This window comes from Protopterus annectens, chromosome 10.part0, assembly GCF_019279795.1.
Source record: "Protopterus annectens isolate FY-2018-M chromosome 10.part0, PAN1.0, whole genome shotgun sequence".
In the NCBI taxonomy this organism is placed as follows: Eukaryota; Metazoa; Chordata; order Ceratodontiformes; family Protopteridae; genus Protopterus; species Protopterus annectens.
In genome coordinates this window covers 765,750,694-765,768,077 of record NC_056744.1, presented here as the reverse complement: position 1 = coordinate 765,768,077, position 17,384 = coordinate 765,750,694, and positions in this window count along the sequence as shown.

Sequence of the window (17,384 nt, the reverse complement as noted above, 5' to 3'; positions counted from 1 at the left end):
CGTCGGCTGGGAGCTTTGTACCCCTGGCGCTCTGAAGTCAGGGAGGATGACTGCACAGCCGACGCCGGACCCAGACTTTGGGATTCTGGCCAACCGAGGGCTGCCTGCCGGCAGGAAGAACCCTACAGTGATGACTGCAACAGTGAAACACGATGAACATCCCCACCTCCACCTTAAACGCATCCATCACTCCCACCGCAGACTTCACCGCTGTCACACTACCCTCGTACATATCCTGTACCACTCTTACATACTTCTCTGACACTCCTGACTTCCTCATACAATACCACAACTCCTCTCTAGGCACCCTGTCGTATGCTTTCTCCAAGTCTACAAAAACACAATGCAACTCCTTCTGACATTATCTGTACTTCTCCATCAACACTCTCAGAGCAAACATTGCATCTGTAGTGCTCTTTCCCGGCATGAAACCATACTGCTGTTCACTAATCATCACATCCCTTCTTAACCTAGCTTCCACTACTCTTTCCCATAACTTCATGCTGTGATTGATCAGTTTAATCCCTCTGTAGTTACTACAGCTCTGCACATCACCCTTATTCTTAAAAATCAGTACCAAAACACTTTTTCTCCATTCCTCAGGCATCCTCTCACTTTCCAAGATTTCATTACACAATCTTGTTAAAAACTCCACTGCCATTTCACCTAAACACCTCCATGCTTCCACAGGTATGTCATCTGGGCCAACAGCCTTTCCATTCTTCATTCTCTACATAGCTATCCTTACTTCCTCCTTGCTAATCCATTGTACTTCATGATTCACTATCCCTACATCATCCAACCTTCTCTCCCTCTCATTCTCTTCATTCATCAACCCCTCAAAGTACTCTCTCCAACTCCTCAACACACTCTCCTCGCTTGTGAGTATGTTTCCCTCAGTATCCTTTATCACCTTTACCTGCTGCACATCTTTCCTAGCTCGGTCCATCTGTCTAGCCAATCGGTACAGGTACCAATGTTGGGTCTAAAAGAAAGTCAAAGCATATTCAGCCATCTGATGGTATGTTACATCTTACAGGCAGGATTAGAACAAAGACAATACTGCACCACTGTAGTCCAGACTAGTATATGTTGGTTTACTACAGAAATCCAAGGAGAGGGCTAGGTGGGATTAGAACCAGATAAAAAAAGAAGTTATGTACTTACCATAACGTTCCATGTGAGTTGTTCATCTCGCCTTCATTCTTACAGATGGATTCGAGTTGGGCTACTACAAAGCTCGAGGTCTTCAGATAGCTCGAGGCCAAGTCCCTATCTCATGATGCACCTAGAGTTACCTCAGATCTTGTTTGCTGCGTATAATAATACCATATGTCATTCTATCACTCCATAAGAGAAAGCTATAGAAGAGTTGAGCAACCAGGAAGAATCCAGCATCTTGGTCTTCGAAAAACTCTGGTGGGGGTAGGAGGGTGGGAAGTAAGAATGAAGGTGAGATGAACAATTCACATGGAACGTTATGGTAAGTACATAACTTCTTTATGTGAAGTTGTTCTATCTCGCCATTCATTCTTACAGATTGGTAGCGTCCCAAGCACCGTCTATCTCGGGTGGCTCCCGGGAGTATGTTTTTCAGGACAGTAGACCCAAAGGAGGCCCTGTCAACTTTGTAATGAGTGATAAAGGTATGAGGTCTTGACCAAGTGGCTGCTGCACAAATGTTATCTATAGGAAGTCTGGCAGAAAAGGCAGAGGATGTAGACACTGCTCTGGTGGAGTGAGCCTTAATTTTATGTTGTAAGGGCATATTAGCAGCTGGATAAGCAAATGTGATATAATCGGATAACCACTTGCTTTAGCCACTGGCATACCTTTCCTGGAGTCTGAAAAGGAAACAAAAAGCTTTTCAGATTTCCTACAATCTTTTCTTCTATACAAGTAAAATCTGAACTGTCTATGAACATCAAGTTTGTGCAGCATATATTCTAAATTGTTGGAGTGATTGGGGAAGAAAACTGCCAAATCAATTTAGCTTCAGTGCAAACTTTAGGCAAAAAGGAGGGGTTAGTTTGAAGTGAGACTCACTCTGCGGGCAGAAGCGATAGCTACTAAAAAGATAGTCTTCCATGACAACAATTTGAGGTCACATGAGGAAGCTGGTTCAAATGGAGGTGGAATAATGCGAGAAAGCATAAAATTTAGATTCCATGGGGTATAGGGAGATTTCACAGATGGTCTGAGATGAAAGGTCCCTTTGAGAAAGGCTTTGGATAGTTTGTGTGACAATGTTCAACCCTTCAAAATCCAAGGTGAAAATTAGAAATGACAGCAAGCTGAACACGAACTGTTGCTGCTGCAGCTCCTTTGTTGAAGATCATGGTCAAGAGCTCTAGTATAGAGGCCAGAGGGGCTAGGTAGGGATCAATGCTATTTTGAGGGGCACATACAGAAATTATTTTCCATTTGCTAAAGTATAGCTTCCTTGTAGAGGATTTACAAGAGGATAAGAGAATTTGCTTCATCTCATTAGAAAGGTTATGGAACCTGGCTATGATGGGAATTGGAGCAGCCAGGCTGTCAGTTTCAGGGACTGAAGTGAGGGATGAAGTTACCCCGACGAGTGCATCAGAAGATCTGGAACTGGGTCCAGAATCCAAGGGTCCTCCAAAAGATGAAGTCAAAGGAAGGGGAACCAAATCTGACGAGGCCTATTAGAATGATGGTCTTTCCCAGGGCTTTTGCTTTCTGTAGTACCTTGGGTATCAATGGGATCGGTGGGAATGCATAGAGGAGACCCGAAGGCCAATCGCGTATGAGTGCATCCCTTGGGGCTTCTCCTGGGGGGGGAATCAGGGCAAAGTAGCTTCTGCATTTCGTGTTCATGTGGCTGGCAAAAAGGTCGCAGCAATGCTGGCCCCACCTGCAGAATATCCTGTCCGCTATATCTTTCTTGAAGGACCACTCGTGAGGCAATAAAATTGCTCGCTCAGCTTGTCTGCTATCATGTTGGATTTTCCCAGGATGTGCGTTGCTAACAGAAAGCGCTGGGTGGATATAGCCCACTGCCATATTCTTAGTGCCTCGCCACAAAGGGGGTAGGACCTGGTTCCTCCTGGTCTGTTCAAGTACCAGACTACTGACATGTTGTCTGTCTGAATCACAATTGCACCCAGAGGAAGAGAGTCCCGGAAGTACTGCTCTCATCTCTAGGATATTGATATGCAGATGTGTCGCTTGATTGGTCCAAGTGCCTTGGGCTGTTCTTCCCTAAAAAATGCCCCCTCCACACTATCCGGGAAGCGTCTGTGGTCATTGTGGCCGCTGGTGGCGGTAGGACAAAAGGATGACCTATCGTGACATGAAGAGAGGTCAACCACCACTGAAGATCCTTTTTGCATGAGTTTGTGATGATTATAAGGTGAGACATTGGGAGCTCTTGGTAAGACCATTGAGTGAACAACAGCCATTGCAGAATCCACATGTGCATACGACCCAGCGGTATGGCTAATATTGCAGCTGCCATCATGCCTAACAATTTTAGCACTTCTGATGCTGGGGCCTTGTTTTTGGATATCAGACTGCGGACCTGCTAACGGAGTAGTAAGACTCTTTCTACTGGAAGTCTCAGCGTGGTAGTGGTGGTGTCCAATTCTGCTCCGATAAAAAAGGACTGTTGCGATGGAGACAAGGCAGATTCAGATTTTCCTGAGTTAACTGTAATGCCCAGCTGACTGCAGAGTGAAAGAGTGGTGTTCCTGGCTTGAATGAGTTAATGCCTGGTGGTGGCGGTAAGGAGCCAATCGTCTAAGTACGGAAACACCTGGAATCCTGAACGTCTCAGGTGAGCCGTGACCACAGCCATGCATTTGGTGAACACTCTTGAGGGCTGTAGTGAGACCAAAGGGCAGGGCTCAAAACTGGTAATGACTGGCTCCCAGCCGGAAGCGTAGATGATCCCTGGATGGTCTGACCATTTTTATGTGGTAGTACGCATCCTGGAGATCGAGCACATCCAAGTGTTTTTCCCTAAAAAGAGAAGTATCAACTGAAGCGTGACCATCGGAAACTTCTCTTTCTTGACAGATCTGTTTAGTCTGCTGAGGTCCAATATAGGTCTCCAGCCCCCAGTCTTTTTTGGAACTAAAAAGAATCTCGAGTAAGTTCCAGATCCTATCTGGTCTGCTTGGACTGGCTGGATGACTCTTTGTTAGCAACAATCGGATCTCTATTGTTACCTGTTCCCTGTAACTGGGTGGAACGTCCAGGATTTTTCTTGTCAGTGGACGGGGTGTGGCGAAAGGAATGAAATATCCACTGGAAATGAAACTTTGTCTCCAGTTGTCATTTGGTATTTTGAGCCAGGTGCCTGGATACAAAGATAAGCGACCCTCGACTGCCTCCAGAGTAGGACAGTCGGGCCTCCTTTCAGAAGCGTTGGTAGGGCTTCCCAAAGAAATGATGTCACCCTGGTTTTGCGAACCCACTCTACCGAGAGGGCAGAGTCTTCCATTATTGCCCACTCCTCTACCCCTGGAGGGGGGTTTACCACATGTGTCCTGAAAGGCTCCTTGGGCTTTTCGGAACCACATCTTCCCTCCCCTTTGACCCTTGTGATAGGGTCTGGTAGGGGTGGAAAAACAGACCGACGGCAGACAGAGCCTTTCCTTCCTGCTCACACCTGGTCAAAGTTTCCTTAACTTTGGGCCCAAAAAGGGACGAGCCATCAAAAGGGGTATTTACAAAGGGTGACTTTAAGGACTCCGTGAAGGAACACAAGCGCATTTAGGAGTGTCTCCTAAGAGCAATTCCTGTACCCGCTGCCCTGCTCGTTCCATCAGCTGCATACGGAATGAGGCGCATGGACGAGTTAACTATGGAGTTGAGGGTAGCAAGCTGGGAGGCAACTTTATCTGAAGCTCCTGCAGCTACTGTACCCTGAAGAGTATCTCCCAGCTCTTTAAGGAGATCTCTTTGCAGTCTAGTAAAATGGGTTAGATAATTGAGCGTAAGCAGTGCAAAAGTCGCTGAACTGTAAGTGCGCTTCCCATATCTATCCACGATCCTAGAATCTCTGTTAGAAGGATGGACAGAAGAAGAAGTTTCTGAAACTTCCTTTTTGGTGGCTGCCGCCACCACCATGGCATCAACTGGCACACCCTTGGTCAGAAAAGATTTGCTCTGGTGAGCAGAGAAATTTATTGGGCATCCTGGGGACAGCCTCCATGGTGTCTGGAGACTCCCACGCCCTTAGTGAGACCAGCTGCATAAGCTCATCGAAGGGCAGTGACACCCAAGAGGTGGAGGGCCAAGACTCGAAAGCCTTCAGGAGAACAGACTCATCTTCAGTAGGCTTGGTGGACTGCCAGTCACCCCTCTGCCTAAGGATTTCTAATATCTCAACAAATGAGATATCCTCAGAGGGGGACCCTTCTGATTCATCCAAGTCGGTATCAGATGTCTGGGACTCCTGTGGGGAGTCTAGATATTTCCTCTTACAGATTCTCTTTCTGGGAAACTCGAACTTCTGGTGAGGTCTCAGAAGAGCAGGGGCTTCCTGAGGCTCTGGGTCTCTATGCTTGGCAAGGATCTGTGAAGCAGAAGCAGAAGCAGACACAGGCGCTTTAAGGGAGGAGGTAGCCAGACCTGAAGTCGAAGATGTCTTAGGAAACATAACTCTCCTCATGGCTTCGAAGGCACCTCTGCTCTGATGTGAAGGGACCGACGAATCCGAGGAAATAGTCAATACCCCCGGCACCGGGACAGTGGGCTCCGAGCCAGAGGTAGGAGCCGAGCTCATCCGAGCCAAAGTCCCAAGAGGCAGAGTCGGAAACGACAAGTCAGTCTGACTATCCTCCCCGGATCCAACCAGAGAGTGTCGGCTCCTAGATTCCTTGATAGGCACCGAGGATGTCTGAGTAAATGGAGCTGAAGAAACTGGAGCAAGCGTCGGCTCCAAAGGCTCCATGATCAACAAGTCCAACTCCTCCGGCTCCGAAGGACCAATACGGCTCGGAGGAGGAAGAGTAGCAGCTGGTAAAAGGGTCTTCGGTTCCGAAACCGCTTGGGTCGGAGCCAATAAGAATTCAGCAAACGCCGGTGCCTGTAAAAGCTTCTGCACCCCACGATACACATCCAAATCGGAAAGGCTAATCGAAGACCAAGATGAGTGGATAGAAGGTGGTACAGACTAAGAGTGGAGATTTTGGCACTTCGGATACCAGTTCCAAAACTGGGGACTGGCTCCGAAAGGATAAGACAGTCGGCTCCGAGGCCTGTGGAACCGAAGAAGACTTTTTAGATTTCTTAACCTCAGATGTAGAAGTCTTGGAAGACTTTGAGGACTTACTGGATCCATCTTGGTCGCTCAAAGCTTCTTGGAATGAAGGTTTAAGTAAACCTCTGTCGATCAATTTTCTCTTTCTCTCCTAGAGAACCCTAGAAGAGAAAGAATGACAGATGGAGCAGCTTTCCTGGAGATGCAATACTCCCAAACAGTAAACACAATTTACGTGACCGACCGTGACAGACATTTTCTGCCCACATTTAAGACATTTTTTAAACCCTGACTTAGGGTGTTTGTCTTTACCATCAGCCATTTTGAAATACACACTGCCAATCTGTAAAAAATAGACACAGACAACAACAATTAAACAACAACCTTTCTAAAACTGCAGGCTAAATATTAATCACACACAAAACTATTTGTCTAAATTGTAAAGAGTAAATATAAACAAGCTGTGACAAAAAGTCACTATATAATACACACAACTATAATATAACTACTACTGCGCACACTTTTATTTAAACTGTAAGATAAAGTATTTAAAAGTTGAGAAAAGTCACTTTTAACTCCAAGACTAAATCTAAAGCTATCAGCACACAACTAATGTAAGCACTAATAAAGACTAAACAAGGCCTAAATAAATGAGGCCAAAAGAGCTAAATACTCGATAAAGAAAGTGCACACCAAGGGAAGGGAACTATACAAAAGCTGTAAGAGTTTATCTAAATAGAAATTATTTATCAATATAATGACAGAAATTTTCAATAAAGAAAGGTTTTTACTGGCCCAAGCTAGCAAGAACCTCCGATCTATTGCAGCGGCAAACTAGATCTGAGGTAACTCTAGGTGCATCATGGGATAGGGACTTGGCTTCGAGCTACTGAAGACCTCGAGCTTTGTAGTAGGCCGACTCGGAGCAGAGGATCGGCTCCAAACCCATCTGTAAGAATGAACGGCGAGATAGAACAACTTCACATCTGTACTTCTACAACCCACATCAGAGTCTGCAGAATTACTTGATGATTCGGTATGCTGACTTACAGAAATTTTGAAACAAAGGTACTGCAGGAGGACTTGCATCTTAACTTGTAGCTAGCTATATCAATTTTAGATGTTTGATCACATCTGAACCCAAAACTTTTGTAAGAAAATTGTGTGGATAAGCACTTTGTTAGCTCTTTGTCACATTCTTTGACAAAGGGATCAAGATGCTGAGGAAGCAGAATATAAAAGAAAATAGCATTGTTGATGACTGTTTTGATGTAGAGAAAGCATTTGACAGAGTAAGCTGTGATTTATGAGCAAGGCAGTGGAAGCATTTGCATTTCCTGAAAAAAATATAAGGTTGATTAGGAGAATATATGCGGGATTGGAGGTGAAAAAGTACAGTTTTGTACCTACCATAAATGTAGATGTTCAAGTGTAGACATTGCTACAGTCATTACACTTGGGTTATCCTGCGTCAGAAGGTCCCGCAGTCAGCCAGAGTTCCAAAGTCTTGGTCTGGCGTCGGTTGCTGTCGCCTCCTCCCTGACGTCAGTGCGACAGGGGTATATAAGATGCAGCCGACGCCATTTTCTTCAGTTTTTCTTGCCCCAGATGTCAGGTGCCTCTAAATATGTAGGCAGTTCCAATTGCTAATAAAACATACATAAGAAAAGCAAAAAACAACTTACAGCTACCAGCAAATACTCCCCATAGGTAGTAAGGGAAAAAGACATAGGTACGTACCAGCCAGTAAAAGGGGAAGGAGGGAGGGTAACCTGGACTACAGCAGTGTCTACACTCGAACATCTGCATTTATGGTAGGTACAAAACTGTACTATGTTCATCGTGTTACACTGCTGCAGTCATTACACTTGGGTAGAATCCCAAAGCTGAGGAAGGGTGGCTGGTCCTATAAGGCATTTGGGGTGGCTATAAGGCCCTGCAGCACTGCAGTGGCGAAGCCAGCTCTGGATTTAGAGTATAAAGGCAGATGGTAATGCTTGGTGAAGGTGTGTACAGAACTCCAAGTTGCTGCTTCCAAAATATCCTTGGTAGGTACTCCCCTAAGGTAGGCAGTTGAAGTGGCTGTTGTCCTGGTGGAGTGAGATCTAATGCTGCTAGGTACAGGTTTTCCATGATATGCGTTGCAGAAACGTATACAATGTAAAATATTGTAAATTGTGAAATACCAAGTATGGTGGTTTAACACATAGGGCTTGAAGTTCTGAAACTCGTCTGGCTGAAGTAATAGCAACTAGAAGGGCAGTCTTCCAAGAAAGGAATTTTAGATCACAGGTTGCTGCCGGCTCAAAGGGGGATGAGGTTAATGCACCTAATACCACGTTAAGGTCCCACGGAGGTGCAGGTTGAGATATAGGGGGTCGTAGAAGCCAAGCTCCTTTAATAAAGGCTTTGCACAACTTGTTGCTCATTAAAGGAGGTTCCACACTCTCATGAAAATTGGAAATAGCCGCCAATTGTACTTTGATGGTAGACACTGAGCAACCTTGGTTGAATAGGGAAGCTAAAAACTTCAGTACTTCTGATACCGAGGCTGTCATCGGGTCTAATCCTCGGAGTTGGGCCCAAATAGCAAACCTCTTCCATTTATTGCTATATATCTTTTCAGAAGTCTTGTGGGTCAAGACAAGATGTGCATGACTTCAGGGGCGAAAGAATGGCTCCTAACTATGGTTGGAAGAGGAGTAGCCAGGCTGCCAACTTCATTGAATGGAGGGACTGATGGAGCTGTCCTGACTGATGCGTCAAAAGGTCCGGAACTTGGTCCAGGAACCAAGGACCCTCCAATGCATATTTGTGAAGAAAGGGGAACCAGACTTGTCGAGGCCAGTATGGGGCGATTAATATCATTTTGCTTCCCAAGCGAATCGCCTTCTGAATCACCTTGGGGAGAAGAGGAACCGGTGGAAAGGCATATAGCAGACCGGAGGGCCAAACGTGGACTAGAGCGTCCTTGGGGATCTCCCCTGGAACTGGGGTGAGAGTGAAGAAGTGCTGGCATTTCGCGTTGAGGGGACTTGCGAAGAGATCGCAACAAGGAACTCCCCATCTCGTGAAAATCTGCGCTACCACTCTGTTGTTCAAGGACCACTCGTGAGGGGAGAGAATAGTTCTGCTCAGTCTGTCGGCTATCACGTTGGAATTCCCCGGAATGTGCGTTGCCACTAGGAAACGCTTGGTAGCAATCGCCCAATCCCATACTTTCATGGCTTCTCTGCAAAGGGGGTAGGACCTGGTCCCTCCTTGCTTGTTTAAGTACCAGACTACCGACATGTTGTCGGACTGAATGGCAATCGTACCCTGGGGGAGGTGATCGTGCAGTGCTTGCAATGCTAAAAGCACCGCCCTCATCTCCAGGATATTGATATGGAGAAGACTCTCGGAGTGCCACGTGCCTTGGACCGACCTGTCCAGATAATGTCTCCCCCACCCTGTCTGGGAGGCGTCCGTAGTCAACGTGGCAGAGGGGAGTGGGGAAACGAAGGGTCGCCCTAGATTCAGGTTGGAGGAGAGAAGCCACCAAACGAAGATCCTGTTTGCACGTGTCTGTGATCAGTATGTGGTGACTGAGGGGAAGGACTTGATAAGACCACTGGACTGATAGGAGCCACTGGAGTATCCTCATGTGCAACCTTGCCAAGGGGACCAGAAGAATGGTGGCTGCCATGGAGCCCAACAGCTGTAGGACCATTCTTGCTGGAGCACGACGTTTGAGGAGCAGAGCCTGAACCTGAAGCTGGAGCGTCGCTATCCTTTCCGCAGGGAGATAGACTCGCATCTGCCTTGAGTCTATTTCTGCACCAATAAACAGAATACGCTGAGATGGCAGCAATACAGATTTTGACCAATTGAAGGTGATTCCTAAGGAGTTGCCTAGTGTGATAGTGGCTGCTAGGTTTTCCAAGAGTAGATGCCTGGAGGTGGCAGTTAGGAGCCAGTCGTCTAGGTATGGAAACACCTGGAATCCTAGACTTCTCAGGTGAGCAGTCACCACCGCCAAACATTTGGTGAACACCCTGGGGGCTGTGGTAAGACCAAAGGGCAGTGCTCGGAACTGGAAATGACTGTCTCCTAGGCTGAAGCGTAAGTGTCTCCTCGACGCCTGATCTATCAGAATGTGATAGTAGGCGTCTTTGAGATCTATGGAGCACATCCAAACACCTTTCTCCAAAAGCGGGAGAATGGATTGCAAAGTGACCATCCGGAATTTGGACTTTTTCACAAATCGGTTTAGTTTGCTGAGATCCAAAATGGGTCTCAAGTCCCCGGTCTTTTTTGGCACCAAAAAGAATCTTGAGTAAGTCCCTGATCCGGCCTGGTCTGCGGGGACAGGTTGGATGACCCCTTTTTGAAGCAGCTTTGATATTTCGTTGGCTGCATGATCCCGTTGACTGGGTGGCGGGTCCGGGATTCTTTGGACTGGTGGAGGGGGTTGAGCAAAGGGAATGGTGTAACCTCCGGCGATGATTCGAAGCACCCATTGGTCCTGAGTAATATTTTCCCAGGCCTTTAGGTGTCTCGAAAAGCGACCCCCGACTGGCTCCGGAGCTGCACAGTCGGGTACTCCTTCAGGGATGCTGGAAGGAGGAGGAGCCACGATAGGACTCGCGGTCTCCAGTGTTGCGGGGGCCTCCGCCGCCTCTGGGACGGCGTCTCCCTGAAAAATTTCCCCCTCCTCTGCCTCTAGAAGGGGAATCGCTCTGCTGCGACGAGTAAGGCTTTTGAGACTTACGGAACCACATTTTCCCTCCTCTTCGAGCCTTGGGATAAGGTCTGAAGGGAGTGGAAAACCGGGCTCCTACGGCAGTTAAAGTCTTACCCTCCTGTTCGCAGCGAGTCAATGTGTCCTTTACCTTGGGTCCAAACAGTGAGGACCCATCAAAGGGGGCGTCGGCAAAGGAAGACTTAAAGGCCTCTGCAAAGTGACACAGGCGTAGCCAGGCTTGTCTCCGTAGAGCAACACCTGTTCCAGCCGCTCTACTCGCTCCTTCAGCTGCATAAGAAATGAGCCTCATGGACGAGTTAGATAATGAAGACAGGGTAGCCAACTGGGAGTTAACCGTCAGGTAAGTTACCAGAGAGGGTATCCGAAAGCTCCTTGATCAGATCCCTCTGTAGTCTGGTGAAATGTGTCAGGTAATTCAGAGACCTTAATGCAAAGGCCGCTGAAGAAAGGGTACGCTTGCCGTACCGATCCATGCTCCTAGACTCTTTATTAGGAGGATGGACAGACGTCGAAGCCTCTGCCACATCTTGTTGGGTGGCAGATGCCACCACCATAGCATCTACAGCCACGCCCTTCGATAGAAAGTCCTTATCCGGGGGAGCCGAGAGGAACTTATTGGGGCGAGCTGGCACCGGTTCAACAGAACTGGGTGTTCCCACGCCTTCGAGAGATCAAATCCAGAAGCTCATCAAGGGCGGAGACACCGGGCGGAGGGCTGAGCCCGAAGGCCTTGAGGAAAACCGACTCCTCAGCAGAAGGGGTTTGGACTGCCAGTCGCCTCGTTGCTTGAGGATCTCCAAGATGTCCGCAGGAGACATCTTCCGAGGACGACTTTGGGGACCCCTCCGCATCATCGAGGTCGGTATCCGAGGTGAGAGACTCATCAGGGGAGTCGACGTGTTTCCTCTTACACTGTTTCTTCCTGGGAGGTTCCTCCGAAAGCGTGTCGGAGGGACCTCCAGGAAGAAGGGAACCCCCAATGGGGGTAACCTCAGGCCCAGGGGCTCCGCTGTCGTGAGACAGGGGGATTGCAAAGGCGCCAGTCTCCATGCCCAGGGAAGGTGGTGGTGAAACGGTCGAAGTGGCCACAGAGGATTTGGCCAAGGCACTCCTCATGGCATCGAAGGCTGGACCCCCAGAGTCCTGGGATGGTTCTACCCCCGAGACCACAACGGCAGTCAGAACCCCTGCAGCCGACGCACCGAGAGGGAGGCTCGGAACCGAAAGGATCGGGCCCGAAGCGTCCCCCCCGGGGCCGACAGAGGAGGTCCGCGTACCGAACCCCGACCCGAGGGACGGGATTGGAGTTAGAGTCGGAACCGACCCGATAACCTCCACCGGTTCCACCAACACCGACTCCAACGGCGCCGAAGCTGTTGGAGGAGGAATCGATGTAGCAGGATGGGAGATCGGCTCCAGAGCCAACTGGGCTGGAGCCGAGATCAACTTTGCGAAGACTGGAGACTGAAAAAGCCTTTGAAGCACCCTGTCTAAGTCCGAATCGGACATCCTCGATGACCGAGAAGAGACCGACCGGATCCGAGTCGACTTCTCCGCTGGCTCCGAAAGACTGGGGGACCGGCTCCGTAATGGTTCTAGAAGTATCGGCGCCGAGGGAGACTCCACTACAACTGCAATTTCCCTCGGAGCCGATATGGACTTCGGCACCGAAGGGGAAGAGTCTGAGCGGGCAACCCCCATCGGTTCCGAAGGCAGTGGAGCCGATGAAGGTGACACGCCTCTCAACGCCCGAGCTCGACTCAAACCAGAGGAGTCGAGGCTGAGACATCGACGCAGACCGTTCCGCCCTCGGCTCCGAAGTCCGTGGAGCCGACGGAGAAGCCTGCCGAGACTTTTTTGCTGCCGGATCCGACGGGCTGGTCGGAGCCAAAGGCTTTTTCTTCCTCGAAGGTGAAGAAGAAGATAGGGCTTCCTCAAAGGAAGGGGTAATAAGCCCTTTTAAGATCAACTTATTTTTCCTCTCTTGGAGAACGCGAGAGGAAAAAGCGTGGCAAACGCTACAGGACTCCTGAAGATGCTTCGGGCCCAAACAATAGACACATAAGGAATGGTCATCTGTTATAGACATTTTATAATTACATTTAACACACTTTTTAAAACCTGACGGTCTATGCTCTTTAGACATGGTTATATAAACAATAAACACTGACTACCAAAAACAAAGTTAGTACAGACAACCTAGACTAACTTAAACGCCTAGGGTAGGGCTAGGCCCCTCTAACTTAAACGGGACCGTTAACCACCACAAAAAAAAAAAAACACAACTTACCACAAGAAAAATATCAAAATCAAATCACACAACAACAATAGCTGTTAAAACATCTTTTGGGTAAGTTTTGACCAAAATTCAGACAGAAAAATTTCTGACTAAAGATACTTAGCTCAGCCAAGTCCGAGACCACGTCTATGCTGAAAAGCGGCAAACGAGATCTGGGGAAGTGGTAGTGGTGCATCCTGGGATATGAGATAACTCAGCCAATAAGAGACTGCGTTCTATTGTATAGCGGCCGAGTCGGAGCCGAGGATCGGCTCCGAACCCATCTGTAGAGAATGTAGGCGAGATAGGATCACATTACATCTGTACTATGTTCATCGTGTTACACTGCTGCAGTCATTACACTTGGGTAGAATCCCAAAGCTGAGGAAGGGTGTCTGGTCCTATAAGGCATTTGGGGTGGCTATAAGGCCCTGCAGCACTGCAGTGGCGAAGCCAGTTCTGGATTTAGAGTATAGAGGCAGATGGTAATGCTTGGTGAAGGTGTGTACAGAACTCCAAGTGGCTGCTTCCAAAATATCCTTGGTAGGTACTCCCCTGAGGTAGGCAGTAGAAGTGGCTGTTGTCCTGGTGGAGTGAGATCTAATGCTGCTAGTTACAGGTTTTCCATGATATGTGTTGCAGAAACGTATACAATGTCCTATCCATTTTGAAATAGTCTGTTTTGAAATGGCTTTTCCCTGTGCTCCTGCAGCATATGCTGCTACCAATAATTGCTCAGATTTTCTGAAAGCTTTGGTTTTGTCCAAGTAGAAGCGTAACTGCCTGTGAATGTCCAAAGAGTGCAGTAGTCTCTCTCCTTTATTCTGTGGTTTAGGATAAAAAGTTGGCAGGTGAATAGTTTGGTTTAGAGCCACACTGGATACCACCTTTGGCATAAAAGTAGGGTTAGTTCGTAAAGACACACTGTCCTGGTGGAAAATGAGGAAAGGTTCCACTGCCATTAGTGCCTGTAATTCTGAAACTCTTCATGCTGATGTTATTGCCAGGAGCAGAGCAGTTTTCTAAGAGATATATTTTAATTCTGCTGTGTTGGCTGGCTCAAAAGGAGGTAAAGTTAGCTTCTCCAAAACAAAATTGAGGTCCCAAGTTGGAGTAGGTGCTCTACGGGGCGGTCTTATGTTTTTAGCCCCTCTGAGGTACTGTTTTAATAGAGGATTAGAGAAAAGTGGTGGATCCGTGTTGTAATGAGCAGAGATGGCAGAGGCGTGGATCTTGATGGATGAGAAGGACAGTCCTTTGTCCAGCATCTCAGTTAAGTATTGTAGTATCTGAGGAATGTTTGGGACAAGAGGGTCAAGGCTGTGAGCTTGGTTCCAGACACAGAATCTCTTCCATTTATCCGAATAAGCTTTCCTGGTACTAGGCCTTCTGGCCTCCAGACTGACATCCATAACAGCTTTGGAGAGAGGCATTGCTTGCTTGACTAAGGAATCTTCCATGCAGCTAGGTTTAAGGTCTTTAGCTGGCTGTGTAGTATTTGTTTGTTGTGCTGAGTCAGCAGATGTGGGATTTGAGGCAAAATCCAGGGTGGTTTTTGTGCTAAGCTCCTTAGGATTGGGTACCAGTGCTGGCGTGGCCAGTCTGGTGCAATCAGGATCATCTTTGGCTCTTCCTGCCTGGCTTTTATGAGTACCTTTGACAGGAGAGGTAGTGGTGGGAAAGCATATACTTGTAGGTTCTTCCAGCTGAATGAGAGGGCATCCACTTTCCATGCTTGTGGATGGTAACTCCTTGTGCAGAATTTGTGTAGCTGGCAGTTTATTGGGGATGCAAACAGATCTATGTCCGGGCTCCACCATTTCTGTGTTATCATTCTGAATATTTGTGGATTCAACTCCCATTCGTGGGGATCCATGATGTTTCTGCTTAAGTCGTCTGCCAGTGTGTTTTTCTCTCCTGGCAGGAATTGCGCTTGCAGATAAACTTGAAGGTTTATAGCTGTGTTCCATAAGGTCATAGCTTGTCTGCATAGGGGGTAGGAGTGAGTGCCCCCTTGCTTGTTTATGTACCACATAAGTGTGGTGTTGTCTGTCTTTAGTAGTAGTTGCCCTGGATGCAGCAGGTCCTTGAAAGCTATAATCGCATTTTGTACAGCTAGCATCTCTTTTTGATTGATGTGAAGATGCCTTTGTTCTGCAGTCCACATGCCCTGAATACATTTGCCTGCCATGTGTGCTCTCCAGGTGTAATCCGATGCATCTGTTGTCAGTGTTTGCCTGGCTGTGGGTTGTGTAAAAGGCTGTCCCTTGTTGAGGTGACAAGCTTGAGCCCACCACTGAAACTCCTGTTGAAGGCAAGGGATTAGTGGTATAACTGTTTCCAAACTTTGACAGTGTTGAGACCATACATTCTTTAGGTACCATTGTAGTTTCCTCATATGCAGTCTGGCATATGGAATTAATAGTATGCAGGATGCCATGTAACCAAAGGCCTGCAGAATTTTTCTTGCAGGGAGCTGGGTCTTTGTCGCCATCAATTGAAAGTATTGAGTCAGTTGTCCTTGTTTGTCTGGCGTGAGATAAGCCATCTGGGCCGTTGTGTTCAAGCTGGCACCCAGGAATATAATCTCTTGTGAGGGCACTACTTTTGATTTATTTTCGTTTACTGTGTACCCCAGGCAACTTAATAACTTTTTTACAAACGCCAGATGCTTTAGAAGAATGTGTTTGCTTTCTGCTTGGATCAGGCAGTCGTCCAGGTATGGATAAATATGAATTCCTTTCTGTCTGCAAAATGCAATTACTGGTGCCAGGCACTTTGTGAAGACCCTGGGCACAGTAGATAAGCCAAAGGGCAGTGCAGAGAATTGATAGTGCATTGAACCAGCTATGAATCTGAGGTATCTTCTGCAGTTTTGTCTGATAGGGACATGCAGGTATGCCTCTTTGAGGTCCAAAGTCACGAGCCAAGCTTTCTTGCCCAGCATGGGAAGAAGCTGCTGTAATGTCAACATTTTGAATTTCGGAACATCCAGGTAAGTGTTTAGAGATGAAAGATCCAGAATGGGCCTCCAGGCTTTGTCCTTTCTGGGTACCAGAAAGAGTCTTGAGTAAAATCCTTGTCCTTGCTCCTGTGATGGTACCTTTTGAGTAGCTCTCATATCCATGAGTGCTGAAATTTGTTTTTGAGCCTCTGCCCATTGATTTGGTGGCAGATTTGGCATTCCTTTTAACCTTGGCAGAGTGTGAAAGTGGAACCTGTAACCTTGAAATACAATGTTGAGAACCCATTTGTCTTTGGTGATCATTTGCCAATTGTGATAGAAGAGTGCCAGTTTTCCTCCCAAGGGGGCTGCCAAGAAAGATTTGTTTGGCAGCTGTAGTGGGAAGTCATTGGAGCTGCTTTTTATATGGTTGTGGCCTGTCTTCCCCTTCTTTCTGGCCTGATGCAACTCATTGCCGAGGCCTGTAAGGACCTTGTGTTTGACCTCTACCTCTTAGACGTCTGTATCTTCCCCTTTGAGGTCTGTCTGTAGTTGGAAAGGACCAATTCTTAGTTGGCCAGTTTCTGCTAAATCTAGGAGGCTGAACCTGTAAGAAATCCTTCACCGTTTGTATAGATTTTGCCTTATCCTCCATTTTCTTTAATACCTCTTCTGCCTTAACTCCAAATAACACATCCTGCTGCAAAGGTGCATCCAATAATTTTGCTTTAACATGATCTGGTAACGTATGTTCTTTTAACCAAGCATGTCTTCTAATGATAGAGCCTGTAACTGCTGCTCTGCAGGAGGCCTCTAGAGAATCAAAACCACATTGCAAAGTATGCTTTCCCACTTGTTGAGCTGCATGCAATAAATCCTGCATTTCTTTAAAATTAGGAGGATCTGATTCTGGAAGCATTTTCTGTGTTAACTGAGACAGCAAAATTGCTGATATTTTAGCATGTGAAACTGGCAATTTAAGGCTCTCATTGCTAAAGTTGCAGACGTATATACTTTCTTTCCCCATCTGTCTAATGCTCTGGAATATCTGTCAGAGGGAACTGGATTCTTGGCTGATGAGGCCTTAACTCCTTTGGGTCCCTGAGAAATAGTTTCAGGGTCAGCGACAGGGCTTTTATACAGAAATTTATGTGAGTCAGGGACTCTGTAGTATCTGTCAGGT